This window comes from Nerophis lumbriciformis, linkage group LG21, assembly GCF_033978685.3.
Source record: "Nerophis lumbriciformis linkage group LG21, RoL_Nlum_v2.1, whole genome shotgun sequence".
Taxonomy (NCBI): Eukaryota; Metazoa; Chordata; class Actinopteri; order Syngnathiformes; family Syngnathidae; genus Nerophis; species Nerophis lumbriciformis.
In genome coordinates this window covers 40,272,501-40,286,045 of record NC_084568.2, presented here as the reverse complement: position 1 = coordinate 40,286,045, position 13,545 = coordinate 40,272,501, and positions in this window count along the sequence as shown.

The window sequence follows — 13,545 nt, the reverse complement described above, 5'->3', positions numbered from 1 at the left end:
ACGTCTCGTTTTTGTTTTTGAAGTAGTCTGCCAAACAGCATCTTTTACAGTCTTGTTACAAACATAACGTTGAGAATATTGTTCTAAATAACTGTATTGTGCTTATTGTCAACATGCTAGTTGCATCAAAATAACCTGCTTATATTTCCTGTTTTTTTAAATAATTTTTGCAACAAAAAACTTCACTCCTGTCACTCAAACGAGTCATCACCATAGAAAAAAATAGTTTTGACAAGCAAATGTTTGTTTAGGTCTTTGATTTTTTTTTTTTTCTGAATGGGAATATATAAATAAAAAAACTATTTGTTCATTTAAATTCCATCCATCCATCCATTTTCTACCGCTTGTCCCGTTCGGGGACGCGGGGGGTGCTGGAGCCCAGGGCCGGCCCGTTGTATAGGCCGTATAGGCAAATGCTAAGGGCGCCGTCCATCAGGGGGCGCCACGCCAGTGCCACAAATGTTGGAGAAAAAAAAAGAAAAAAAGTTGGTACTATTATTTCTAAATGCCAAAAATAATCCCACGTTAATTAAAATGCAAAGTAAAGCCTATTTAATAGAAATATTATTTGTTACAACATTCCCCGCCCCCCGCACGGTGCGCCCCCTCCCTTCCCGTATCATGACTCTTTTTGGACGTCACCACATCAAAAAATCAACACAAGATGTCAAAACGGCCAAAACTGTCAGGTGCCCAGGGAAGAAAAAAGAGAAAAGAAGAGGATGAGAAACGAGAAAAGACAGAGGTAGCAGGTAGGTGAGCCGAACATGAAATTATTTGTCTGTTACAGAATGTGATAGTAACCCGGCTTTTTAGCATTAAGCTAATGTCACATGATTCGGCAATTGCTAATCAATAAATAGCTAGTTCTGTTTTAACGTCGGGTTAATATTGTGGAGGGGGCTAAATTGTTATGGAAAATAATAATGTAACGTTAGGTAATTACAGTACTCCCACCTTACATTCCTCAGGGACATTTGTATTAGATCTTTTAAGCAGCTGTTTTTTTTTTTACATTGTTATTGCCGTCTGGTTAGCTATGTTTGCCCTGCAGGTAATAGTCACTTTTCCACCCCTTTATATATTAGGTATAGTTGTAAGTAAAAAAAACGGTCAAAGACAAAGCTATTCGGTTTCTTGTGAGTATATACACTTCACTGCCGATGTGGGGGGGCGCCACCTAAAATCTTGCCTAGGGCGCCAGATTGGTTAGGGCCGGGCCTGCTGGAGCCTATCTCAGCTGCATTCGGGCGGAAGGCGGGGTGCACCCTGGACAAGTCGCCAACTCATCGCAGGGACAACACAGATAGACAGACAACATTCACACACTAGGGCAGGGGTGTCAAACTCAAATACAGAGTGGGCCAAAATTTTAAACTGAACAAAGCCACGGGCCAAAGTTGAACAAATGAATCTTTTAATAGGGACCCAAACAAGTTTTGCATTGAATATTGAACAAGCAAGGCTTATATAACTTTATAGTGACATGCAAAATCCTGTTTCAAATAATAAAAATAATAATTAAAAAATATCAATGGCATATCAAATACAATTTTACTCTTGAACGCATCATAATTATCCCCTCAACTCCCCCCAAAATGGATTAACTCGCTGGAATAAAAAAAGACAATATAACATACATACATAAACGTGGATGCATGTGAAAAAGTGCAATATATTTATCTGTACAGTAACCTATTTATTTATTTATATATGCACCTTATTGCTTTTTTATACATTGAAATGTTAATTACAAAATTTAAAAAAGAAAAAGGGTTTTCTGTGTCGAAGAACAAAAAGTCACTTTAAAAGACGGTTAGATTCTCATTTTATATTTCATAGAACGAAAAAAAATCATCAATCAGCAGAAACAACAAAGGACCAAAAACAGATTTGTCTCCTAATATTCCAACAGCGGAAGTAGACGTTTAAAGAATGCGCATCTTCCGTTCACTCGTTTTTCACAATAAAACACTGGAAAACTAATTCACTTGTTTTTTTCAATATTTCTTTCCAGAGCCAAAACAAAATTACGGATAACAAATTGTAACCAATTTTTATGGGCTTTCCTCTTGGTGATGTTAAGTTCCTGTTATACGCTGTCATACAGTACAGGTAAAAGCCAGTAAATTAGAATATTTTGAAAAACTTGATTTATTTCAGTGATTGCATTCAAAAGGTGTAACTTGTACATTATATTTATTCATTGCACACAGACTGATGCATTCAAATGTTTATTTCATTTAATTTTGATGATTTGAAGTGGCAACAAATGAAAATCCAAAATTCCGTGTGTCACAAAATTAGAATATTACTTAAGGCTAATACAAAAAAGGGATTTTTAGAAATGTTGGCCAACTGAAAAGTATGAAAATGAAAAATATGAGCATGTACAATACTCAATACTTGGTTGGAGCTCCTTTTGCCTCAATTACTGCGTTAATGCGGCGTGGCATGGAGTCGATGAGTTTCTGGCACTGCTCAGGTGTTATGAGAGCCCAGGTTGCTCTGATAGTGGCCTTCAACTCTTCTGCGTTTTTGGGTCTGGCATTCTGCATCTTCCTTTTCACAATACCCCACAGATTTTCTATGGGGCTAAGGTCAGGGGAGTTGGCGGGCCAATTTAGAACAGAAATACCATGGTCTGTAAACCAGGCACGGGTAGATTTTGCGCTGTGTGCAGGCGCCAAGTCCTGTTGGAACTTGAAATCTCCATCTCCATAGAGCAGGTCAGCAGCAGGAAGCATGAAGTGCTCTAAAACTTGCTGGTAGACGGCTGCGTTGACCCTGGATCTCAGGAAACAGAGTGGACCGACACCAGCAGATGACATGGCACCCCAAACCATCACCCAACCATGCAAATTTTGCATTTCCTTTGGAAATCGAGGTCCCAGAGTCTGGAGGAAGACAGGAGAGGCACAGGATCCACGTTGCCTGAAGTCTAGTGTAAAGTTTCCACCATCAGTGATGGTTTGGGGTGCCATGTCATCTGCTGGTGTCGGTCCACTCTGTTTCCTGAGATCCAGGGTCAACGCAGCCGTCTACCAGCAAGTTTTAGAGCACTTCATGCTTCCTGCTGCTGACCTGCTCTATGGAGATGGATATTTCAAGTTCCAACAGGACTTGGCGCCTGCACACAGCGCAAAATCTACCCGTGCCTGGTTTACGGACCATGGTATTTCTGTTCTAAATTGGCCCGCCAACTCCCCTGACCTTAGCCCCATAGAAAATCTGTGGGGCATTGTGAAAAGGAAGATGCAGAATGCCAGACCCAAAAACGCAGAAGAGTTGAAGGCCACTATCAGAGCAACCTGGGCTCTCATAACACCTGAGCAGTGCCAGAAACTCATCGACTCCATGCCACGCCGCATTAACGCAGTAATTGAGGCAAAAGGAGCTCCAACCAAGTATTGAGTATTGTACATGCTCATATTTTTCATTTTCATACTTTTCAGTTGGCCAACATTTCTAAAAATCCCTTTTTTGTATTAGCCTTAAGTAATATTCTAATTTTGTGACACACGGAATTTTGGATTTTCATTTGTTGCCACTTCAAATCATCAAAATTAAATGAAATAAACATTTGAATGCATCAGTCTGTGTGCAATGAATAAATATAATGTACAAGTTACACCTTTTGAATGCAATTACTGAAATAAATCAAGTTTTTCAAAATATTCTAATTTACTGGCTTTTACCTGTATATGCCTTGAGCTCTTATTTTGAAGGCGCTAAGAGCGGAAGTGAGGTCACGTGGTTGGAGTGGAGCGAAGGTTTTGAAAAGAAAGTAAATAAAGTGGTCCTCGTGTAAACTGGAGATTCCGTGTTTATTATTTTGTAGTTTCATACCGTATAGGCGACATATATAAACCTTCGGTTACATTGGTGGCAGCGGTAAGATGAAATAAGTCTTCGTGCTTTCTGACAAGACGACGCTCCGCCGTTGCTAGCTGCGGCTAGCTGAGATGAAGCTAACCGACTCTCCTAACTTTACCGTAATTAGAGTCTTTCTTTTGCGGGACCTTGATCCCACCAATGTAACCGAGGGTTTATATATGTCGCCTATACGGTATGAAACTACAAAATAATAAACACGGAATCTCCAGTTTACACGAGGACCACTTTATTTACCTTCTTTTTCAAAACCTTCGCTCCACTCCAACCACGTGACCTCACTTCCGCTCTTAGCGCCTTCAAAATAAGAGCTCAAGGCATATACTGTATGACAGCGTATAACAGGAACTTAACATCACCAAGAGAAAAGCCCATAAAAATAGGTTACAAAATCTTTTTTTTTTTTTATTCCCCATTTTGTACACAAGTGGAAAATGGACAAAACGGATAACGGGCATTTGAACTCCATACATCCATCCATTTTCTACCGCTTATTCCCTTCGGGGGTCGCTGGAGCCTATCTCAGCTACAATCGGGCGGAAGGCGGGGTACACCCTGGACAAGTCGCCTCCTCATAACAGGGCCAACACAGATAGAACTCGTTTTTTGCAAATCCATTTCAGACGCTAAGTTTACCCGGAAGTAGATATCCGCGGACTTTTTTTTGCATGTTTAAAAAAAGATGACCACGCCCCCTCGCGCTCATTTGATTGGTCGCTGCAAAGTCTCTCTTGTGCCTTGAGGACTGAAATAAACAACTCTACTTTTATTCATTGATTACGTGCAGACAGGCCCGGCCCTAACCAATCTGGCGCCCTAGGCAAGATTTTAGGTGGCGCCCCCCCACATCGGCAGTGAAGTGTATATACTCACAAGAACCCGAATAGCTTTGTCTTTGTCCTTTTTTTTTTTTTACTTACAACTATACCTAATATATAAAGGGGTGGAAAAGTGACTATTACCTGCAGGGCAAACATTAGCTAACCAGAAGGCAATAACAACGTAAACAAAAAACACCTGCTTAAAAGATCTAATACAAACGTCCCTGAGGAATGTAAGGTGGGAGTACTGTAATTACCTAACGTTACATTATTATTTTCCATAACAATTTAGCCCCCTCCACAATATTAACCCGACGTTAAAACAGAAGTAGCTATTTATTGATTAGCAATTGCCGAATCATGTAGCATTAGCTTAATGTTAAAAAGCCAGGTTACTATCACATTCTGTAACAGACAAATAATTTCATGTAGGCTAACGTTACCTACCTGCTACCTCTGTCTTTTCTCGTTTCTACCCCTCTTCTTTTCTCTTTTTTCTTCCCTGGGCACCTGACAGTTTTGGCCGTTTTGACATCTTGTGTTGATTTTTTGATGTGGTGACGTCCAAAAAGAGTCATGATACGGGAAGGGAGGGGGCGCACCGTGCGGGGGGGGGGGGGGGGGGGGGGGGATGTTGTAACAAATAATATTTCTATTAAATAGGCTTTACTTTGCATTTTAATTAACGTGGGATTATTTTTTGTATTTAGAAATAATAGTACCAACTTTTTTTTTTTTTTTTTCTCCAACATTTGTGGCACTGGCGTGGCGCCCCCTGATGGACGGCGCCCTTAGCATTTGCCTATACGGCCTATGCCACGGGCCGGCCCTGCGTGCAGAACTAAGAACGAATGAAACGAGTATCTCAGTGAATGTCTAAGGTTAGATGAGCTATATTGTTTAACAACACGAAAGGAGCTTTCGAAATGCATGATCGGTGGAACTACCGTATTTTCCGGACCATAGGGCGCACCGACATAATGTAAACTCACTACACCGGTATGTTTTAGCGCTTTCATGGTGAGTTTACTGACAGATATAAGTAAGAACTTTACACTACTTGATATTGATATTGGTCGTGGAACTGTGGACCAGCTCTATACTCTCGGCAGGGTCCTTGAGGGTGCATGGGAGTTTGCCCAACCAGTCTACATGTGCTTTGTGGACTTGGAGAAGGCATTCGACCGTGTCCCTCGGGAAGTCCTGTGGGGAGTGCTCAGAGAGTACGGGGTATCGGACTGTCTGATTTTGGCGGTCCGCTCCCTGTATGATCAGTGTCAGAGCTTGGTCCGCATTGCCGGCAGTAAGTCGGACACGTTTCCAGTGAGGGTTGGACTCCGCCAAGGCTGCCCTTTGTCACCGATTCTGTTCATAACTTTTATGGACAGAATTCCTAGGCACAGTCAAGGCGTTGAGGGGATCTGGTTTGGTGGCTGCAGGATTAGGTCTCTGCTTTTTGCAGATGATGTGGTCCTGATGGCTTCTTCTGGCCAGGATCTTCAGCTCTCGCTGGATCGGTTCGCAGCCGAGTGTGAAGCGACTGGGATGAGAATCAGCACCTCGAAGTCCGAGTCCATGGTTCTCGCCCGGAAAAGGGTGGAATGCCATCTTCGGGTTGGGGAGGAGATCTTGCCCCAAGTGGAGGAGTTCAAGTACCTCGGAGTCTTGTTCACGAGTGGGGGAAGAGTGGATCGTGAGATCGACAGGCGGATCGGTGCGGCGTCTTCAGTAATGCGGACGCTGTATCGATCCGTTGTGGTGAAGAAGGAGCTGAGCCGGAAGGTAAAGCTCTCAATTTACCGGTCGATCTACGTTCCCATCCTCACCTATGGTCATGAGCTTTGGGTTATGACCGAAAGGACAAGATCACGGGTACAAGCGGCCGAAATGAGTTTCCTCCGCCGGGTGGCGGGGCTCTCCCTTAGAGATAGGGTGAGAAGCTCTGTCATCCGGGGGGAGCTCAAAGTAAAGCCGCTGCTCCTCCACATCGAGAGGAGCCAGATGAGGTGGTTCGGGCATCTGGTCAGGATGCCACCCGATCGCCTCCCTCGGGAGGTGTTTAGGGCACGTCCGACCGGTAGGAGGCCACGGGGAAGACCCAGAACACGTTGGGAAGACTATCTCTCCCGGCTGGCCTGGGAACGCCTCGGGATCCCCCGGGAGGAGCTGGACGAAGTGGCTGGGTAGAGGAAAGTCTGGGCTTCCCTGCTTAGGCTGCTGCCCCCGCGACCCGACCTCGGATAAGCGGAAGAAGATGGATGGATGGATGGATATTAGAAATGGAAACAGCGGAGAATAAATGTCCCATAACAAGAAGACAGAGAACAAGAAGAAGCTTATCGACTACGGTGTCGGCACGGACTCCAAAGGCGGAAGCGCGCACATTTACAGGATTAATGCAGATCCCAAATACAGATCAGCAGGTGCCAGAAGGTAAGAAAGTTGCTTTTGCATAATATTGCGAAACAAACGCCAGATAATATGTCTTACCTTACAAACACACCATAATAATACTCCTATGTTGAAGCACAGTACAATCCATCAAGCGGTGCTGCTTCATAGCTTACCAAAGTCGTACTAAAACATTTTGATAGATTTTTGAGCGCCGTGTGTATAGTTCTACATTTTCAATGGAACATACACAATTTTGGTGTTGTTTACTTGAGTCATATTGTAGTCTACACACATCTCTTATGTATGACTGCCATCTATTGGTCACACTTATCATTTCACCATGTACCAAATAAAATAGCTTCAAGGCCGGTAAGCACAACCAAAATTATTGCATACAATAGGCGCACCGGGTTATAAATCGCACTGGAGTTTTGAGAAAATTAAATGATTTTGAGTGCGCCTTATATTCCGAAAAATATGGTATTTTGCAGAGGTGTGGACTCGAGTCACATGACTTGGACTCGAGTCAGACTCGAGTCATGAATTTGATGACTTTAGACTCGACTTGACAAAATGTAAAAAGACTTGCAACTCGACTTAGACTTTAACATCAATGACTTGTGACTTCACTTGGACTTGAGCCTTTTGAATTGACATGACTTGACATGACTTGCTACTTTCCCCAAAACCCAAAGATGAAAAAGTTATTCGGGAGCGCTCCGTATTTTTCATTGTGTACTTGTCTATCAGCGTTGCGTGTGTCAGCTGGTGTGCTCTCAGTACAACAGCCAATCAAATTAGATCTACTTTGTTTTCATCACACAGCATTCATCCAATCAAATTGCAGGACAACCAACGAAGAAGACATGTCCAAACCACACGCCAGTGAACAAAAAATGATACCTAAAATAATTTTGTTTGGGTATAAAAATTACGAGGTGGTCAACACAAAACGGTTTGCAGTATGCAACACATGCGGTTCGAAAATGACTGATGGAGAGGCAACAACTTCCAACTTCGTCCGGCATTTGAAGTTGCACAAAGAACGGTAAGTTTTGAATGTAAGATAACGTTTATTGGCTAAGTAACGTGACTTTTATTTGCTGTGTAGTTAAATCAGTGAGGCTGTAAACTCACTGCTAACGTTATAACGTTATTGCAAACACGGGAATCTGTTGCAGTTCACTACCTTATTCATACTTTTTGTTCAGTGATTTTTTTCAAGCAGGGTTACGTTAGTCAATATATCACACGTAACGTTAGACGGCGGTCAGCAGCACCGCGTATTTTAGCCACCTAAAAAAAGACAAAAATAGTAAAATAAAGGTCAGTTAAAATGTATACTATATTATGAATATGTGTACCGTTTTAGCTAGCTTTCTGACATACTGTTGGTTGTTTACCTCAGTGGTCCCCAACCACCGGGCCGCGGCCCGGTACTGGTCCGTGGATCGATTGGTATCGGGCCGCACAAGAAATAATTTTTTTTTTCTTTCTTTTTTTAATTAAATCAACATAAAAAACACAAGATACACTTACAAGTAGTGCACCAACCCAAAACAACTCTCTCCCCCCTTTTGTTCTGGGCATTGAACATGAAGACTCTTCCTTCACTGTTCCGAGTGGCCATGAGAGTCTTGGCAGTGCCTGCCTCCAGTGCTCCAGTGGAGCGAGTTTTCAGCCATGGTGGCATCATACTACGCCCCCATCGTGCACAAATGACTGACAGACTCTTGGCTAATTTGGTCTTTTGCAAATGCAATGCAGCATAGGGCCCTGACATATAAAAAGTACAACTTTTGTGTTATGTTCACGTATATGTCATGTTTTTTCAATGTTAACACTTTTGTACAAATAAGTACATTTGCACTTTATTTTTCAATGTGTTTGTTCTGTAAAGGAATGAGTTCATGTTTAAAATGACTGGTTAATAGTGCTATTATAAAGTGCAATGTCAGCACAATTTTCTTTCCTGCAATTTAAAATGCACTTGTTTTAATAAATAAATACAGCGTTTGAAAAGCATACACAATCTGTGTTAATATATTAGTCTGTGGTTAAAAGGACTTGAAAGGACTCGAAACTCAAAATGCAGGACTTAGGACTTGACTTGAGACTTTCCAGTCTTGACTTTGGACTTGACTCGGGGCTTGCCTGTCTTGACTCGGACTTGAGGGCAAAGACTTGAGACTTACTTGTGACTTGCAAAATAACGACTTGGTCCCACCTCTGGTATTTTGGATTGTTTTTTTACTCAGCCGTAGTCTTTAAAATATATGCAGTTAATTTGTTGTTTATTAGTTTTTACAAACTTAATTTCATTACGCGAAGGTATGGGAAGTGGACAGACTTCTTTAAACGTATTTACGGAGGAGTATGAAGCCGGACTGGAAGTGGTGACCTCAGCTGCTTACTTAGAACAAACTTCCTCATAATAGCATACCTGCCAACTACTCCGGTTTTCCCGTAATTAGTACGGTTTTCATCAACCTATTCCGGGTTACGGTTGCAGTGATAAAAAATACGGTTTTTCATTAATTAAAAAAAAAAAAAATTTTAAATGCGCGAGGCTATTTATAGCACCGCTGCCAAGCACGAGGCACCTGTTGCCATTGTTTCCAAACGAGCGAACGATCATGGAATCAGCCGGAGAAAAATCGCAAACGAGTCTTAAACCGAAAAGAAAACTGCAGTCATTCCGTGAAGAATATTCAAAAGCCTATCCGGGAATAATTATCCGTTCCAAAAAGGGTGAAAACTACGCGAATTGCACCTTGTGCAGACAAGATTTTTCGATCGGACACGGAGGAATTAGCGATGTAAAAGACCACGTTGGGACAAAAAAACACAAGTCTAATGCCGTTGCTAGCGATACAAGTGGAAAACTTTCAACGTTTTTCGGATTTTAGCCACAAAAAGGTAATGACACCAATGTTATCTATTGGAATTGTTTAGTACTGTTATACTGTTAAAAGTGTTTATACTATTTATGCTTTCAAGTCCAAGTTGAAGAAATCTTGTTAAATGTTGACAGCCTAACTACCAAAATACAGAAGTATGTCCTTAATATTTTTGCAGTGCTATTTCTGTTGAAAAGTTCAAATGATTACATTAGAGATGTGATGTGCCACTTTTCAAGTGTCTGATGGCTTCAATTAATTTTCATTAATTTTTCATATTTTGAATTCTTTTGAAAGGCTTTACAAAAAAACTACATTTGAATTGTAATTCCATGCTATTGACATGACTATTAATTTTAATGAAGTTAGCTTACCATGTTTACAGTATGATAATTGTGATAGAAATGTGAATTTTAGGCACAGAATATTTTATACAATTGAACAAGGCAGTAGATTATACAAGCTTGGACAGAAAGTTAATAATGACACCAATTTTTTTTTTTTATGGAATTGTTTAGTACTGTTTTACCATTTGTTTACTGTAAAAAGTGTTTATACTGTTTATACTTTCAATCAACAAATTGAAGTCTTGTGAAAGGTTGACAGGATAACTGGCATTAACTGTCAAAATAATTTCAAACTATTGAAGTTAGCTTACAGAATAAACATGTCAATCAACCCATATGATTTTTGCTGTAATATTTTTGTTTTGAAAAGTCACTGTGACTGATAGAAAAGTGATGGTTTTAGCAACATTTTAACCTGTCTGAATGCTAATAATCATTTTGCGTCGGGGGGCGAAGCCTGAACCCCCCACCAGGACTTTGTCCTGGACCTACCGGGGCCTGCGACCCCTGGACCCTGGCTACTAGGTTTTTCTGATTTCAAAAGTTGGCAGGTATGTAATAGTTTGTGAAGGAAAACATTACAGCTTGTGAAGAAGTTTTCACTACAAAAGGTCACACGGCGATAGCATAGACTAGCATGCCATCACAATTTCATCATAATTAACAGTATTAATATCATGGAATGGAAAACAAGTCCAACCTACCCCTGAAAGTGGATGTTCCCGCTTCCTGGCTGCTGGCAGTGAGTTCATTTGGCATGAGGACGACTGTCGAGTGTCTACTTTTCATCCCATCTTCACCTTCATGACGTCATCCCTTCATTCAGCAGGTGTCATAATCAATCAACAAGACAGCCATTCATTTTCCCCTCAGCGACCGATGGGGGCAAAAGTGGCGCACTGCATGAGAAATCAGCGAGAGCAGCAGAAGAAGAAGAAGAAGAATGGACTTTGCAGCGACCAATCAAATGAGCTCCTGGGAGCGCGGGGCGTGGTCATCCCTGCTTGGCGATGGAGCCTCGCTCTAAATAAATCAAGTTGTTGAAGTTATTAGATGTCTTTATTTGAACGTGGCCAAACATGTAATGTGTAGTATAAATCCAAAGCTGAATATTAACTGGACTAGGTACGTCAGGATTTTCTAAACTTGTCATGTCGTGACGAGCGCGTTCATAAAAGGGGCGGGTTTAGCAGCAAACGTCCAATCAGAAACATAGGGGCGGGTTCAGCAGCAAATGACCAATCAGAAACATAGGGGCGGGTTTAGCAGCAAACGTCCAATCAGAAACATAGGGGCGGGTTTAGCAGCAAACGTCCAATCAGAAACATGGATTTACTCACCACGGTTTAGGTCCATCCATCCATTTTTTTACCGCTTTGCTTATAGCATTTATTTTATGAAGAATAAAAATATATTCAACTTTACCGGAAACATGGCTACATTTTACAATGCAATTAAAAAAGTGTGTAGAATATCCCACGCTACTTTATTACCTTAACCCAGTGGTTCTCAAACTTTTTTTGTCGTCCCCCACTTTGGACAAGGGGGAGTTTTCAAGCCCCACCTGCCCCCATCGCCCCAACAGAGCGCTAATGCCAAGCTTTAACATTTTCAAATTTATTGAACATCAAGTTGTATACATTCAAATTCAATAACATAAAATAACATTAAGTTCAATAATAAATAAAATAACTGTGCAGCTGTGGTATAAACAGTGTTGGGTTAGTTACTGAAAACCAGTAACTAGTTACAGTTACTAGTTACTTTATTTCAAAAGTAACTCAGTTACTAACTCAGTTACTTACACCAAAAAGTAATGCGTTACTGTGAAAAGTAACTATTTAGTTACTTCTTTTTTTCTTCTTTTTTTTTTTAAAGCTCCCATTAATGCCCTTTTTGCCTTCATTTCAGTACTGTTATTGCACTGGACAATAATACAATCTGTTGATCAACTTGACATGCATTTTTATTTTCCTTTTAACATAATTAATGAAAAACAGTGCAACATAAAAAGGCATTCCTCCTTTCTTTAAACTTGGACCAATGACCATTAATAAAAAACAAGTTTAAGTGCAACATAAGAAGGCACATCATCTTCCTTGAAACATAAAGCCTGACATCTGGAGTGATGCTGCTGTCTTCCACACTTGGAGCCATGGATTGTAGAATCCTTGTTTTCAGTGGCAGGATCATTGACACAGATGGTGAAGTTTCAGTGCTCAGTAGAGATGGAACACTTTTGAGGGGTTTAAGCACCTGGAGGACCTCATCTGCCACTCTCACATCATCATCAGACAGGGTGACATTTGTCTTCAGGGTGTTGTGGGTCAATGCAGAGTATATAGCTGCCTGCTGCTCCAACATATCATAAGTGGAGTTCCACCTCGTTGGGACATCATGTATGAGCAGGCAGCTTTAGCATTTCTTGCTTTGTCTTAAGCACATGAGCAGCTGTTGTGCTTGGGTGGAAGTAAGAAACCTTCCTGATCCTCCCAAAGAGGCGCTCCATCCTATTGACTGAGATTCCCTTCTGTGATGCCAAATTCACTACATGTGCAAAGCACCTATCTGTGGTCCCAGTCCTGCCTCATTCTCTGTAATTATTTGATTTTTGGCATTATCACGTGTGACTGGGATATCTTTATCTTCCATTCCTCCACTGCTTGTGTCAGTACCTGCGCAAGGTGACTCTCGTAGAGGGGGCGTGTCTTCTCATCTCCCAGTCTGCTGTGATGAAGTGAGCGCTTATAGTTCCGCTGGACGTCCACCCGTCTGTCATGAGCGCAACAGATGATGCTCGGGATAGTTCATCCACAACTTTTTTCTTCTCCTGCTCATAAAGATCTGGCACAATCTTATTGCTGAAGTGGGTGCGCGACGGGATGTCGTAACGTGGTTCAAGCACGTTATCAGCATGTGTTTAAAACCCTCGTTTTGCACAACCGAGTCTGCACTTATAAACACACCGATTCAATGGCGGGGGCGTTCAAGCTCCTCCGTTACTCCGCTCGCCATGACCACGCTGTGTGTGGACTGAACGTGACAACAACTTTTTTTTTGTTTCATATATCAAACCGCGGATCACTTGTGTGCCTCATCCCCTCCCCCCACACACACACACACACACACACATAGACCGCGCCTCTTTTCTTCTCTCCGGCTTGTGACAGAGGAAGATTCAGAAGAACG